Source organism: Chelonia mydas, chromosome 8 (assembly GCF_015237465.2).
Source record: "Chelonia mydas isolate rCheMyd1 chromosome 8, rCheMyd1.pri.v2, whole genome shotgun sequence".
Lineage (NCBI taxonomy): Eukaryota > Metazoa > Chordata > Testudines > Cheloniidae > Chelonia > Chelonia mydas.
In genome coordinates, this window is record NC_057854.1 from 29,001,537 (window position 1) to 29,018,126 (window position 16,590).

The 16,590-nt window shown below is 41.6% G+C and overlaps 1 protein-coding gene and 1 long non-coding RNA gene across 2 annotated transcripts in view; one reads left to right on the forward strand and one right to left on the reverse strand.

Annotated features, from left to right (window-relative positions):
* The window catches only part of LOC102929426 (rho GTPase-activating protein 7), a 193,028-nt gene that overhangs the window by 175,947 nt on the left and 491 nt on the right, over positions 1-16,590 (reverse strand). The window lies entirely within an intron of this gene.
* Positions 5,326-16,590, forward strand: part of LOC122461430 — a 40,808-nt gene continuing 29,543 nt past the window's right edge. Inside the window, exon 1 of the long non-coding RNA XR_006283315.1 lies at positions 5,326-5,705. This is a non-coding gene — a long non-coding RNA (uncharacterized LOC122461430). The remainder of the gene's footprint in view (positions 5,706-16,590) is intronic.

Below are 16,590 nucleotides of genomic sequence, written 5' to 3' on the forward strand. Positions count from 1 at the left end.
CAATTGACTGTTTTCAAGTGTCAAAGTTTGGTGAAAACGTTCTGCCAGTAATTCTTGGGTTATAGAATGTACACCAGTAGTTTGAATGTATTTGGGGTCCAATCAAACCCAATGGGCAACTCTTCTGTACTTCCATTGGACAAAAATTATTATTAAATGTGAGTAACTGCAGCAGAATCACAGTTCAAAATTTGCTTTGCTTTTTGTATTCTTTAAGGACATGGCTGGATAGGTGAGTGAGTTACCTTTTGTTACTGGCTGTCTCTCTCAATTATAGGCCAGCAAAAAAAACAAAAAAACAAAAAAAAAGCCTTATTGTACAGGACAAATCAAAAACTTAATCAGATGGGTCACTAGTTTCTAGCTTGATGCCAGTGAGAATTGTTGGGTGCTCAACACATGAGAATCAGGCTATTTTGGGCTAAGATTTTATTTGAGTGGATACTCATTTTTGGGATATTCATCTTAAAGGGGCTTGATTTTAAGAGGGATGCTTTTCAGAACTTTTTTTAAGTTAAGCCTACATGTGTCAGGTTGGACATCCAAAAATCATTCACTTGAAAGCCTGGGCACCTTATTCTAGGCAGCTCAATTGGAGACTTTTGGCCAGAGATCTTGCTCTTTTCTGAAGCCCACCAACTCAGGCTGTGATCAATCACTAAAAGGAAGAGGTTCCAGGGGAGTGAGGTTGTCATATTCTGTGGTGTAATCCAGACTGATGAAGAGTTGTGTCACCTCTTACCCTGTAACCCTGAGGGCCTGACAATGCCTTACTCTGCCTGGGATGCCCATTCAGAAACAAGCATGCATTCTATGTCTATGTAGTGTGCATCTCTGGTCCAAAGCTTTGGATTCAGGAGCGTGCCTGCCTGCAATACCAATGACTTTCACTGGTCCACCAGCCTTGGTTAACAACTGGTGAGGTGACTCCACATTCTCCACAGCCCCATATTTCCCTGTCCTGGAACAATCAAAGGAATGTCAAGGTTTGTTGCTCCTTTAAAGGGTCGATATTCAAGAGTTTGTTACTGTAACTGTTCACTGTACAAACAGTTCACTTGAAACACAGTACTGGATTGGTTTAGATTAAAAATAAAGCAAGTTTATTTAAATTACAAAAAACTGAGTGAGTGAGTACAAGTATAAGGATGAAAATCACAAATAGTTACAAAAGAAATAAAGATAAAATGCCTTCTAGTAACTAAAACTTAACAAGCTCCATTTTGGTCAAGGTTAAATCCTCACTACCTTTTTCCATTGTTATACATGAAGGAGAATTAGGTGTCTAAATATCTTTGAAGTTATGGACCTAAATGTTTAGGCATTTCTTGTACCAAGGCAGGGTTGTGATAGCACAGAGCATGGTGGCATCAATATCATAGACAGAAAAAACAAAAGTGAGAGCCACCTAGCAGATCTTAACTCCTGCACTGGAACATTTTTAAAAGAATGCCCCAGCTTCCACCAGGAAACTGTCAACCTTTATAAGCCTTCGTAAGCGTGCATGTTAATGCAGCCTTCAGAACAAATGGTGATGCACTTTACTCTGATGGGTGAGATCTACACATTTTACAAGCCATGCAAATGTTTGTGACATTTCCAGGTTCTCCTCTTTCAGCTGCTGTCCTATTGCATCCTGGGAACTGGCACTGATAGCTAGCAAGTTTGCCAATTCAAACAAAGTTATTTTGCCAAAGGAAGAGGGAAGTTTTAGGCAAACATTACAACATGCTTGGAAGCTCTCTTACCACATGGATATTGTTACAAAATACTACACTTTATGTTCCAGTTTTGAAAATGAACACAATATTAATTTCAAACAGTTTGGGTAACAGAGATATCACGAGTTGAAGTTGTACTTTCACCTGATTTCCATCCTCCCTAGTATTGGATCAGAGAGCTGTGGGAGCAGCCTGTCAAAACCTCATTGCCCTGAACACTTCCATTCACACTTTCTGGGAGCAGAGGCACGTATAATGTGGAGAATGACTTCCTGTACTACATTTCACCTCCTTTGTGTAATGAAGATCTTAGGTGAAGTTACCACTCACAGTGAAAGCCTTTCTTGCTACAAGATGATGTAGGGCGATATCTGCAGACCCCAGTTCCATGCCGGCTTCCTCCAAGAACTGATTAGGGGCAGTAATCCACCATTCTATTTGTTCAGCCCCCTTGCTAGTGAGAGGCATCACTTGTTTGAACCACTGCATCCTGGTATAGACAATTTGGGACAAAGTTCCTGGTGGCATAGCCTCAGAACATCCAAATTCACCCTCACCATCACCAAGATATTGCATGGAGGCTGCCTTTGAGAGGCGGTAGAAATGGGGATAGCTAAAGCAGAGGCAGAGCTAGCAAGTGCGTTGCCAAGACCTGCAGTTCGAGGAAGAAAGGTCCTGCAGCTGCAGCAAGTGTTCTGTTCTTAATTCATTTAGGAACAGTTCCAAGGATGAACCTGTTTATCCAGTGACCATTCCCCCTCCTCAGCACTTTGCTGTGCTTGCTTCAAGTCTGAGGAAATCTTGTGTGTTGCCTTGGTGACTGGAAGATGTTTGAAATTAAAAATGTAGCATTATGAAACAGGCAAGAGAGAATTATACTTTCTTACAGGATACTCATGATTCTTCACAATGGAAGATTGTTTGCTACTGCACCCCGACAAGGGCTGTCAGACCAGTGAATCCAATTGATGGTAATGCTTGGAGGCTCAAGTTTAATAAATGTACTCTAAGTTCATTAATTACTATTCATCAAACTGATAAAAGCTATCAAGAGGATTAATGCAGTCTAGTATCAGATTTAACTCATCAGGGCCTACACAGGCTCTCATGTATTACACAAAGTGGCTGATGTTATCCCTTCCAAGTACTCAAACTAAAGAATATAGGATACTGTCATCCAACTGCAGCCAAATAACCCAGACCAACAATGCACCTGCACCTAAAACAGCTGCATGCCAGTAGGATGCCCAGTGTGTGCCCTTTATTCTAAAGCAATGGGAGATTATGAAGTGGGTTGTCTGGGAGCTTGGGTGCAAAGCACTTCAGAGGAGAGGGGAAAGAGCCCAGCAAATTTAATTTGTGATTCTGAATCTGGAGTTAGGCATTTGACTCTGGCATAAATTATCAAACTTGGGCGCCTAAGGAGTTCATTATGTTGGTAGCAACTAAAACCTCTCCAGCGCATCATCAAGGATCTATAACCTATCCTGAAGGACGATCCTTCACTCACAGACCTTGGGAGACAGGCCAATCCTCGCTTACAGACAGCCCCCCAACCTGAAGCAAATACTCACCAGCAACCACACACCACACAACAAAAATACCAAACCAGGAACCAAACCCTGATACAAACCCTGGTGCCAACTTTGTCCACATATCTATTCAAGGGACACCATCATAGGACCTAACCACATCAGCCACACCATCAAGGGCTCATTCACCTGCACATCTACCGATATGATATATGCCATCATGTGCTAGCAATGCCCCTCTGCCATGTACATTGGCCAAACCGTACAGTCTCTACGCAAAAGAATAAATGGACACAAATCTGACATCAGGAATCATAACATTCAAAAACTAATAGGAGAACACTTCAATCTCTCTGGTCACTCAATAACAGACCTAAAAGTGGCAATTCTTCAACAAAAAAACTTCAAAAACAGACTCCAACATGAAGCTGCAGAACTGGAATTAATTTGCAAACTGGATACCATCAGATTAGGCCTGAATAGAGACTGGGAGTGGTTGGGTCATTACAAAAACTAAACTTAATTTCCGCAGTACTAATTGCTCCCTATTGTTACTCACACCTTCTTGTCAACTGTCTATAATGGACCACTCTCTTACCTCTTCAAAAGTTATTTTTCCTCCCTTGGTATCCTGCTTTTAATTGATTTACCTCGTTAGATTCACCTCACACTTGGTAAAGCAACCCCCATCCTTTCATGTATTTATACCTGCTCCTGTATTTTTACTCCATGCATCTGATGAAGTGGGTTCTAATCCACAAAAGTTTATGCCCAAATAAATTTGTTAGTCTCTAAGATGCCACAAGGACTCCTCGTTATTTTTGATGATACAAACTAACACGGTTACCACTCTGAAACCTATTACTGCTTCTGAATGCTTGGATTGTGTAAATGATGTGATTGGTAAACAAAGTTGGCAACATTTGGTGGTTTTTGAGACAGCTTTCTATCTGAAATTAAGAGTTTGCCCAGTAAAAAATTTTCTATCAACCCCTTGATAGAAAATCAGGTTTTTGATTTAACAAAAGTTTTTCTGGAAAGTGTCTGCTTGCCTTGAAAAATTTGTTTTCTTGCCAGAAACCTGAAAATTTTTGGCCACAGAATAAAATTTCTGGATTTTGAGCAAAAAGTATTAGATTTTTGATAGTCAGAAATTTATGAAAACGAAAGGTTTTATTGTTTGTCCAGAATGTTTCATGAAAAAAAATTGCAACCAGCTCTAACAACCACCCAAACCCTAGCTACAACCTTCACTTTCCAAAGCGTGAACCTTTGGATCACACTTTGCAGTTAAAACCCCTCTATATGCTTGTTGCTTTAAGAAACAAATGTTATTAAGTTTCTTTCTTAAGGCACTTTTTCCTAGATTTTTTTTCAACCCAAATGTGAAAAACTTGCAGCAGATAGACTCTGAACAAGGGAAAATGATGCTAATAGGAAGAGAATCTCCTGCTTAAAAAGCCACCATTTTTTGCTCCCTCCAAGCTTTGGCTTGCTTTTCTGGGCCAAACATATTTTACATTTAAAAAAATAATTGTTGACCAGTTTGGAATGTGTTTCATTGTTAGAGAGGAACTCACGTCTAGCTACATTTTTAGCTATAGATACACACCTAAAAAGAAAAACCCCCAAATGCCACTGAATGTAACTCATTTGCCTCCATTAAGGTGTGTAACTCATTTGCCTCCCTGAATAATGGTCTTCGTTCTGTGAGAATGCCCACTTCTCTTTATTGCTAAATCTCTACTTTTGTAACCTATACAGAGTCTCCTCAAGGCAACTCAAGCATTTGTGCTTGTTAATGTCCTCAGACTGTAGAGAGTTTAAACCTGGGAGAACTAATCCTATTTCTGTTTGGACTGGCTCCCACAGGGTCAAGAGCTACATTGCATGATGGTACTTACTACCTAATTGCTCTTCTGTTGTCATGGAACATAGTGGTTTGCCCCATAGGCTGGAGAGCCTGGGGCTAAGCCAACCTAATTACAGAATGGGACCCACCTGAGAAAAATCAATCGTTCTTGTGTAAAAGGAGCCAGGACTAAGTAGTGATAAAGCCCTGCTGGGGAAAGAGCTAGAGGGTAGTTCCTATAAATGCAGGCAGCTCACAACAGGAAGTGGTAGTGAAAGGGAGAGAAGCTGAAGAAACTGCTGTTCTATCTGCTGGGCCCTGAGTCAGAGCAAGGAAGCCAGCAAAGAAGCAGGGAGGCCTAGGAGAGACCCTGACTGAACAGGGAAGAGGCTGAAGAATAGCCTGAAAGAGGGCAAAAGATTTTGATTTTGTGTTAAGACATTTGTGGACTTTGTTTGGACAGCTGTTACCCTAGAAGGGGGTGGACAAAAGACTGACCTGGCTGGAGGACTGAATTATGATAGAGATACCATGACAGTGCTGGAGTGACCATTCTCAGGGGGCTTGGTGAGAGAGCTGCAATGCCACACCTGCCTAATGGTGAGTGGACACTGATGGGTCACTTTAATAGTCCGTCTCCAAAAAAGTATCTGGCTCTAATGCTTCTTTTTGATACGTCAGAGAGATGTCAAGCTGTGAACTCCACATAAATCTTACACTTCTGGAATCTGACATTGGCTCATATTCAAGGAGGTGTTTTTGTGACTTTCTCTGCAGTGCCTCACACTTTCATCAGTTCAAGCTTACCTATACAGATGAGAGAGCTCACTTTTTTTTTTTTTTTAAAGTGGATACTCCAGGTAATAACCTGATTGTAGCAGTTGAGCCTTTAAGGAAGACACCAAATATCACAGGAATCTGAATAAAACACTTACCATTCTTCCTTCACCAAAATCCTTCTGATCTGGGAGCCCCTGCCTGCTCTCTCTCTCTCCCCACCCCCCCAGAGTTAGTAGGTCACAGGTTAGTAGGCTGTGGCTCCTAAAAGAGAATTTATGAAACCAAAAAGAAAGTGTTGTTCAAACTTCAGTGCTGCTATAAACAGAACCCTGCAGGAAAGTGAGGTCAGGAAAGTTTGTTGGTGCTGAGAAACCTCATGCATACAGATGCATGCTGTATACATATGTCAAGTCTGAAGACTTTAGCATTAGATGCGTTCTCTCTGGTGGGGTGTTTTCAGATGAACCAGAGAAGTTAGGTATTTGCTATTCAGAATCCTTTAACTCTTTGAATGCCACACTGGAAGTTTACCCAGCAAAGATTGTGTCACGGCAGCACTATGGGGCTTCATCATATTACTATGTCACCCTAAGGGTGATTTGAACAATATTGACCAATATGGGATGTTGTATGCAGTGATGCAGGAAAGTAGTTACATTTTACATTAAATAGAGGTTATGTTCTAGAAAGTCATACTGTTTGAAGACAGACAGCGTTGTCCCGTGTTTGTTTTTCTTTGAGTTTCAGATAAAGTTTACAAAATAGAGCATTTAACTGCCTACTCACCCTAGGATATTTAAGATGAGCTGTGTTCTCTCCAGCTGTTTCACACAAATAAAGCCTGCAGTTAGAAATCGGTTAACTTCTACTGCTGTGGACTTTAATGCGACCTTGAAGGCTGATGTTTGCGGAGTAGAGGAGGAAGGAGATGGAAAATTATAATAGGATCATGGTACCAACAAGAGGGAAATCAGTGGAGGATTCTGCTCAACGTCTTAGATGTGTATACACAAAAGCAAGGAGTATGGGGAATAAATAGGCAGCACATAAACTGAATTATGACTTAATTGGCATCACAGATACTTTGTGGGATAAGTCTCAGGACTGGAATATTGGCATACAAGGGTATAGTTTGTTGAGGAAAGACAGGCAGGATAAAAAAGGGAGGAAGTGCTTCATTATACATCAAGAATAATATATATATTTGTTCTGAGGTCCAGAAGGAGGAGAGAGTCAGACCAGCTGAAAGTCTCTGGGTAAAGAAGAATAGCAAGAAACCATTATGGCTCCAACGGGAGCTCTTTAATGACCTGAAAATCAAAAAGGAATCCTACAAAAAAATGGAAATGTGGACAAATTGCTAAAGAGCAGTACAAAAGAATAGCACAAGCATGTAGGGATAAAATCAGAAAGGCTAAGGCACAAGATAAATTAAACCCAGCAACGGTTAAAGAAGAGGTTCTTTAAACAAACTAGGAAGAAGAGAGAGACAAAGGATAGCAGAGGTTATCTACTTAGCAGAGAAGGAGAGCTAATGACATAAAGAAGGCTGAGGGGTTTTAATACCTATTTTGCTTCTATCTTAACTAAAATGGATAGTGACCAGATACTCAAAATAGTTAATTTTAACAACAAGGGGGAAGGGTCGTAAGCCAGGATATGGAAAGAACAAGTTAAAGAATATTTAGATAAACTAGCTGGATTCCAGTCAGCAGTGCCTGATGACATCCATCCTTGGGTATGTAAGGAACAAGCTGAAGCAACCTTGGAACCATTAGCAATTATCTTTGAGGACTCATGGAGGAAGGGGGAGGTCCCACAGGACTGGAGAAGTGCAAACATAGTACCTATTTTCAAAAAGGAAACAAAGGTGACCCAGGGAATTGTAGACCTGTGAGCCTAACTGTGATACCCAGAAAGATACTGGAGCAAATTAGTAAACAATCAGTTTGTAAGCACATCAAGGATAATAGGGTTATAAGCAATAGCCAGCAAGGATTTGTCAAGAACAAGTCATGCTAAACCAAACTAATACTCTTCTTTGACAGGGTTACTGGCTTAGTGGATGAAGGGAACCAGTAGACATGATACATCTAGATTTGAGTAAGGTTTTGACATTCTCCCACATGACATTCTGATAAGAGAACTAAGGAAATGTGGTCTAGATGTAATTACAAAGGTGGGTGCACAACTGGTTAAAAGACCATACTTGGAGTAGTTATCAGTGATTACTGTCAAAGTAGGAGGGTGCATCTAGTGTGGTCCCATAGGAGTGAATTCTGGGTCTGGTACTATTCAATATTTTAATTAATGACTTGGATAATGGAGTGGAGAGTGTGCTTATTAAATCTGTGGATGATACTAAGCTGGGAGTGGTTGCAAGCACTTTGGAGGGCAGGATTAGAATTCAAAACAACCTTGACAAATTGGAGAATTGGTCTAAAATCAGCAAGATGAAGTTCAATAAAGATAAGTGCAAAGCACTATACTTGGAGAAAAAAATCACATGGACAGCTACAAAATAGGGAATAACTGGCTAGGTGGTAGTATTATTGAAAAGCCTCTGGGGGTTATAGTGGAAATTGAATCTGAGTCAACAGTGTGCTGCATTTGCAAAAAAGGCTAATGTTCTGGGGTGTGTTGACAGGAGTGTTGAGTGTAAGAGACAGGTGGTAACTGTCCTGCTCTAGTAGGCACAGGAGAGGCCTCAGCTGGAGTACTGTGTCCAATTCTGCCCACCAAACTTCAGGAAAGATGTGGAGAAACTGGAGAGTCCAGAGGAGAGCAACCTAAATGATAAAGGTTTAGAAAACCTGGCCTATGAGGAAAGATTAAAAAAAAAAACACCAAAAAACTGGATATGTTTAGTTTTGAGAAAAGAAGACTGATAAGTCTTCATATATGTTAAGGGCTGTTATAAAGATGACAAGGATCAGTTGTCCTCCATGTCCACTGAAGGGAGGACAAGTAATGGACTTAATCTGCAGCAAGGGAGATTTAAGTTAGATATTAGGGGGAAACTTTCTAACTATCAGGGTTTTTAAGTACTGGAATAAGCTTCCAGGGAGGTTGTGGAGGTTCATTGTAGGCTTTTGAGAACAGGTTAGACAAACACCTGTCAGGGATGGTCTAAGTTTACTTGGTCCTGCCTCAGTGCAAGAGATGGACTTGATAACCTCTCATAGTCCCTCCCAGCCCTACATTTCTATGATTCTATGAGCCAAAATGGAAACCACCTCATGCTCACAGCTGTACCAACAGAGGTTTCTGCTTTCTTTAGTAAGAAGTAACTTTACTATTAATCCTTACTTCACGTATCTGTTTAGAAAAATGTGACATTTTTACATAACTACTTTTTGGACCATACTATATAAGGAAATTGTTGAAATGTTACAGAAAATTGAATCCCTGATGAAAACTAATGTCAATGTCAGACACTTCACAAAATGCCTTTTCTGAGTGGGATACCAGAATATTAGGAGTTGTTATATAGAAATACTTAGCTTCCTCATAGTAAAATAGCTGTGGTAGCTAACAATATTAAAATTTGTTCTGAAGTGGAAATAATGGTCAATTTAGCATTCTACCAAGCTACCACATTCCAGGGTGCAATCCAAACTAGTGAGGGGTTGTGACCACCTGCCACGCAACCTTTGATGCCTCTCAATGCTTTGTGGTGGTAGCTCCCAACCTGAGCTGCTCAGAAACAGCATGCAGGTCACACCCTGAGTGTCCATGTAAAGCTGCAGCCTGCCAGGAACATTCTAGTCAACACTCTGGCTTCCTTGGTTACTACTTGCAGGGTGACCCCAACACACACCCAGTCCCAGATTTTTCCCAAAAATGTGATCTGCACTGTCCAGCCCTCTCCTGGGCAATTCCGATATTAGTGGTCTATTGCCCCTGTAAAGAGTCAATATACCACAGTTTGCTCTTTAATGGGAGTTAGCAAACAATTCACTTTAAACACAACACTGGATGAGTTTTTATTAAAGAATAAAACAAGTTTAATTAACTACAATGGACAGAGATTTTAAGTTAGTACAAGGTATTAAAGTCAGAAATGGTTACAAAAACAATCTTTATTTCTCCCTAGTACCTAAAACTTAAACTAGACTGGGTTCATGTTAAAATCCTTACCATATGTTCCCAGTCTGACCAAAGTCTCAAGTCAGGGCCCCCCCCCCAAAAGTCCAAAGCGCTGGTTCAAACAGTAAAGCAGGTGCCCCCATGCTCTTTCTTCTCCCTGGTGTATGCTGAAATACAGATCTGCCTTGTCTGCTTACTGTCTCAAGGACCCATTTCACAGGCACTGGCTTTCTCCTTATCCCAGGGGTGCTCAACCCCTGCTCCGCCCCAAGCCTTGCCCCCCACCCCACCTCTTCCCACCCATTTCCAGCCCTTCCCCCAAGTGCACCCTGTCCCCCACTCCTCCCTCGCCCTCCCAGAACCTCCTGCGTGCTGCAGAACAGCTGATCCACTGGGAGGAAGGGAGAGGAGTCGATTAGCGGGGCTGCCAGTGGGCAGAAGGCACTGGGGGTGGGGGAGGGGAAGGAGCTGGCTGCCAGTGGGTGCTAAGCACCCATTCATTTTTTTCTGTGGGCACTCCAGCACTGGAGCACCCCTGGAGTCGGTGCCTATGACCCTGTTTACTACTTATATGTAAACACATGTTCCTTTATTTAAGATAGACCTGTTTAACCACTCCTTCCTAATCAGGGCTTTGTGGGTTTGAACATGTGCTACCAACATCATACAGGAGGAATTCAGAACTTTGCATATACCTTGCTACATACATGCCACCATGATATCGACCGGTGAGTAATTAGTTTTCAAATGAAATCTTACAAGGCATATTTTGTAGTATGTAGGGTATGAATACAAGGATGCATTTGGTCACACAAGCATAAAATATCTGGTCAATAGTTAGGTAGTGCTGGTTTGTCAATGGTGGTTTAACTGTTCTCTAGATGGAGCATTACACACCTAATTTATAAGGCTGCTGAGCACCTGAAATTCCCATTTCTTTCCAAGTTATAAGTGTGGAAATGGGCTTGATCTGACCACAGATGGTGCCAGTGCATCATGAAAGACACCAAGGCACTCTGTGATATTGTGTGTATGTGTCTTTTAACAGTCATGTCTTTCATTAACTTGTGTAAAGTCCTTTAAGTCTGGAAGTGAAATCTGTAAAATGATTTTTCCCTTACTCTTACTGTAGGGTTGATCATGGATGTTAAGTTGCTGGCATTGTTATGTGTGACACTAGTGTATTAAAAAGAAATACTTACAATAAGTTTGGAAAGAATAAAAGTAGGTCTAAATTTTGGGTTTGCTAGCCAAGTGACTAAAGAAATTGAACGCTTTGTGCTGCTTCTTAGTTTCCACGGAAATGCTAGTAGGGACAATCTGAATACGGACCAAAGTTTTGCTGTGAGAATGCATGTATTCTTCTTCTGAACTACGGCACTTTGACCCACATCCACACTAATCTAAACCATCTCAGATGTAATGCACCCTGCCACAGCGCTGGGAGGCAGTGGGTTCTGGGATAATTCTGGAAATCTACCAGAGCACTGTGGGTCCACTTTAGTGGTATCCATATTGGCAGACTGAAATGATTCAGACTATTACAACATTACTATGTAGCTGTGCTGAAAACAAGTATAATCCAAATGGTATTTGGCATGTATGCTGCCAGGAGGACTGTTGAGTGTGGATGCAAAAGAAACTATGAATTAAGTGTCCAAAGTGCTGCCACATCTGAAATAGCAGGAAGCCAACTCATGAGAGCATTTCTTTCATGTACACCAAATAGCGTGCAAAGAATCTTTGGCAGTTGAATAGCAACAGTTACTCAAAGAAGCAGAACCAATTTTTAAATGCTCAGTGACAGGATGGTCTGGTAACTATTCTGGGTTGTTGTGTGCGTGACATGAGTGAGAAAGAATGGAGTCTGAATAGAGTAAAAGGAAGTACCGTATTTTTGCTTCTGCTTAATGCTACAGCATTGTCTTTGTCTTTCTATTATTCCTTTTAGGAAAGCCAGCAAATACATGCACCTAAGGATTAGATGTTGGCCAGTAATGGCTACCATGAAATGGAAGCTTGGAGAGCCAGCTGTAACCTATCAAGAGGACAGGGTTAGTGTTTGTGGTGTGGTGTGTAGTTGCTGGTGAGTATTTGCTTCAGGCTGGGAGGCTGTCTGTAAGTGAGGACTGGTCTGCCTCTAAAGGCTGTGAGAGAGTGAGGGATCATTTTCCAGGATAGGTTGTAGATCGTTGATAATGTGCTGGAGAGGTTTTAGCTGGGGGCTGTACGTGATGGCCAGTGGTGTTCTGTTGTTTTCCTTGTTGGACCTGTCCTGTAGTAGGTGATTTCTGGGTACCCGTCTCGCCCTGTCAATCTGTTTACTCACTTCCCCAGGTGAGTATTCTCATTTTAAGAATGCTTGATAAAGATCTTGTAGGTGTTTTGTCTCTGTCTGAGGGATTGGAGCAAATTTGGTTGTATCGTAGGGCTTGGCTGTAGGCAATGGATGGTGTGATGTGTCCTGGATGGAAGCTGGACATGTAGGTAAGTATAGCGGTCAGTAGGTTTCCAGTATAGGGTGCTGTTTATGTGACCATCACTTATTAGCACAGTAGCGTCCAGGAAGTGGATCTCTTGTGTGGACTGGTCTAGGCTGAGGTTGATGATGGGGTGGAAGTTTGTTGAAATCCAGGTGGAATTCTTCAAGGGCCTCCTTCCCTTGGGTCCATATGATGAAGATGTCATCAATGGAGCACAAGTAGAGGAGGGATGCTAGGGTACGAAATCTGAGGAAGCGTTGTTCTAAGCCAGCCATAAAAATATTGGAATACTGTGGGACCATTCAGGTACCCATAGCCGTGCCACTGACTTGAAGGTATAAGTTGTCCCCAAATCTGAAATGATTGTGGGTGAGGACAAAGTCACAAAGCTCAGCCACCAGGTGTGCCGTGGCCTCATCAGGGATACCATTCTTGACAGCTTGTAGTCCATCCTCATGTGGAATATTGGTGTAAAGAGCTTTTACATCCATGGTGGCCAGGATGGGGTTTTCAGGAAGATCACCAATGCATTGTAGCTTCCTCAGGAAGTCAGTGGTGTCTCGAAGATAGCTAGGAGTGCTGGTAGTGTAGGGTCTGAGGAGAGAGTCCAAATAGCTAGATAATTCTGCTGTAAGAGTACTGATGCCTGAGATGAGGTGTCCAGGGTTTCCAGGTTTATGGATCTTGGGTAGCAGAACACGCGTGGTTGGGGCTCTGGGGGGTGTGTGTGTGTAGATTTGTTCCCATGCTGTAGCAGGGAGTTTCTTGAGCAGCTGGTGTAGTTTCTTTTGTCACTCCTCAGTTGGATCAGAGGATAGTGGCCTGTAGAATGTGGTGTTGGAGAGTTGTCTTACAGCCTCCTGTTCATAATCAGACCTATTCATTTTGACGACAGCACCCCCTTTGATTATAATTTCAGAGTTGTTTCTGAGGCTGTGGATGGCATTGCATTCTGTATGGCTGAGGTTATGGGGCAAGTGATGCTGTTTGTTCACAGATAGAGTGAGACGGGTACCCAGAAATCACCTACTGCAGGACAGGTCCAAAAAGGAAAACAGAACACCACTGGCCATCACGTACAGCCCCCAGCTAAAACCTCTCCAGCACATCATCATCAACGATCTACAACCTATCCTGGAAAACGATCCCTCACTCTCACAGCCCTTGGAGGAAGACCAGTCTTTGCTTACAGACAGCCCCCCAACCTGAAGCAACTACATACCACAGAAACACTAACCCTGGAACCAATCCCTGTGGCAAACCTCATTGCCTACTCTGTCCCCAATCTATTCTAGTGACACCATCAGAGTACCCAACCACATCAGCCACACCATCAGAGGCTCATTCACCTGCACATCTAATAATGTTATATATGCCATCATGTGCCAGCAATGCCCCTCTGCCATGTACATTGGCCAAACCCGACAGTCCCTACGTAAAAGAATAAATGGACACAAATCAGACATCAGGAATGGTAACATACAAAAGCCAGTAGAACACTTCAATCTCCCTGAACATTCTATAACAGATTTAAAAGTAGCTATACTTGAACAAAAAAAACCGTTCAGAAACGGACTTCAAAGAGAAACAGCAGAACTAAAATTCATTTGCAAATTTAACACTATTAATTTGGGCCTGAACAGGGACTGGGAGTGGCTGGCTCATTACAAAAGTAGCTTTGCCTCTCCTGGAATTGACACCTCATCATCTATTATTGGGAGTGGACTACATCCACCCTGATTGAATTCGCCCTGTCAGCACTGGTTCTCCGCTTGCAAGGTAACTCCCTTATTTTCATGTGTCAGTATAATAATGCCTGCATCAGTAATTTTCACTCCATGCATCTGATGAAGTGGGTTTTAACCCACGAAAGCTTATGCCCAAATAAATCTGTTAGTCTTTAAGGTACCACTGGACTCCTTGTTGTTTTTGTGGATACAGACTAAAGATGGCTACCCCTTTATACTTGACATTGGTGCAGTTAGAATCAGAATATTGCCCTCGATGAATGAATCACAAGACAAATGAATGCTCAGAAACTACTGCTGGATGGTGGGAGGAGGATTTGAGAATGGGAGTCTTGACCATATGTATTAACTGGAGAGCAAGAACTGGCCCAGATCTTTGCACCTTCCCCAACCTGACTTTTCCTACTATTTTGGATTAGTATGCACACCCCTCCCCCCCACACACACACACTTGGATGGTGACAGCTACAGTAGCCTCTCTTCTACATCCCAACACAATCTAAACCTTGCACACACTACAGATGTGTTCCACATGAACTGCATGTCAATTCAAAAGAGACTTCCATTCAGTCATACTGGGATCTAGAAGAGGGCTGCCATTAGCCTGTTGTATCAGATTACCACCAAGGGAGTAGTTTTGGAGTAATTTAAATAAATTAGAGCTAGCCCTATTTGTGGGAGCTTTATGCCAAAGATATATAGAAGTACTATGAAAGGTCCTACCCCATCCATCCTTATCTTCTCCTCCAAACTTTTATACCTACTGCATAGCTTTTGCTTGAGGGCATATACAAGCCACCCAACACAGCAGGAGCATAAGCAACAAAAGGAAAAGTATCTCTTGCATTCTTACTAGTTCCCATTACACTCATGCTACAGTACTGAAGCATAACAGACAGGGAGATCAGTGAGGAGAGGCAGCTGGACACTTGAAAACAGCTGGCCCACTGGCAGCTCTCCTAGGCTGTATTATGATTATCTATTTAACAGCAGGGCTCTGGCTGCATAGGCCTAATGTAGTCACTAACTACAGACTATGCAAATTCTGAGAGCTTTAGTTGGATTGCTTTAGGTAACAGCATGAGAACTTGAGGCCAAAAATATCAGGGTGACTATGTTCTTTCATCCAATGGGTTGAGGTCTCCTTGGCAATAGATAAAGAAAAGTTCATATGATTTTTGTAAAGACTATAATGGTACAGGGGAAGAATTTTTGTAGGGCATATGAAGACACCACAAACAAGTTACAAGACTTGGTGCATTAATGGTTTGATCTGCTATGACAAGTTCTCTTTCTAAGGTACAGTAATCCTGTGAAGAGGAGTTGGGCCACAAGCTATGAAATTCAGATCCAGATATGAATCCACAGATTTCAGGGGATTCAGATCCAGTGGTTTGGGTTGGCCGTTTATCTTCTGCTGGAACATCTAGGCTTGACTTATGAATTCCAACAATTTGGGGATGTGTGGATCTCTTTATGCTGGACTGGTTACCATTAAAACTTGGTCCATACCTCTTTACTCTAAAATGGAGTAGTTGCCATTAAAACTCAGCCTCTACCAACCATTACCAAGTGTTACTATAATGGTATCTGAGATAGCTCAATGTCATGAGTGCTAATAATGGCTTCTATAGAATAGGGATTACTGTAACATGCAAGACTGGCAGCGTCTCTTGACCTTACCTTACAAATCACAGGAGGCACTAGTTAGCTTTTTTAAATTACAATGAAATATTCTAAGCAGATGCGTGTTTTGTTGTCCAAGAAATGCTCATCTAAATTTGTAAAGGTGGTTTTTTAAAAGTTTTGCACATTGAACTTAGTAGTAGTGCATAGTTATGAAAAAGAAAATGTGTGTACACCAGCACAAAGTCTACCCCACTGTGAATTTAAAGCAAAATCAGAAGCATGATACATATTGGGAGAGGGGGATGATCAAGCATTGGAATAAGACTGACATTTTTATGTTCACAATAGGATATATAATAGGATTGCTGACACGCTAAGCAAATACAGTTGATCAGAAACTAATTTTTGTTCTGTGGAAAAATTCGGCCTGGTCACAATGTCTCAGTTCAAGATGTTTTGTTTTGATTGTTAGCTTTTATATGTTAGAATAGAATATAACATGAAAACAAGAAAGCCAAGACAATTAGTTTTGACTTCATCCTGAAGAGTTTGACAAAAACACATTCTCACATGACATTTGTTTCAATGAAACTGCACTTTTCAATGGAAATGTGTTCGTTCATTTTTCAATCAGCATTGTAAGCAAGAAGTAATCTGTAAAAGCTCAGGTTAAAATGTTTCTTCCCTAATAAACACTGATTTAAAAAATTGTTTCAGTTGTATTTTTTAATTGTTGTATAAAGGACAGCTATTATG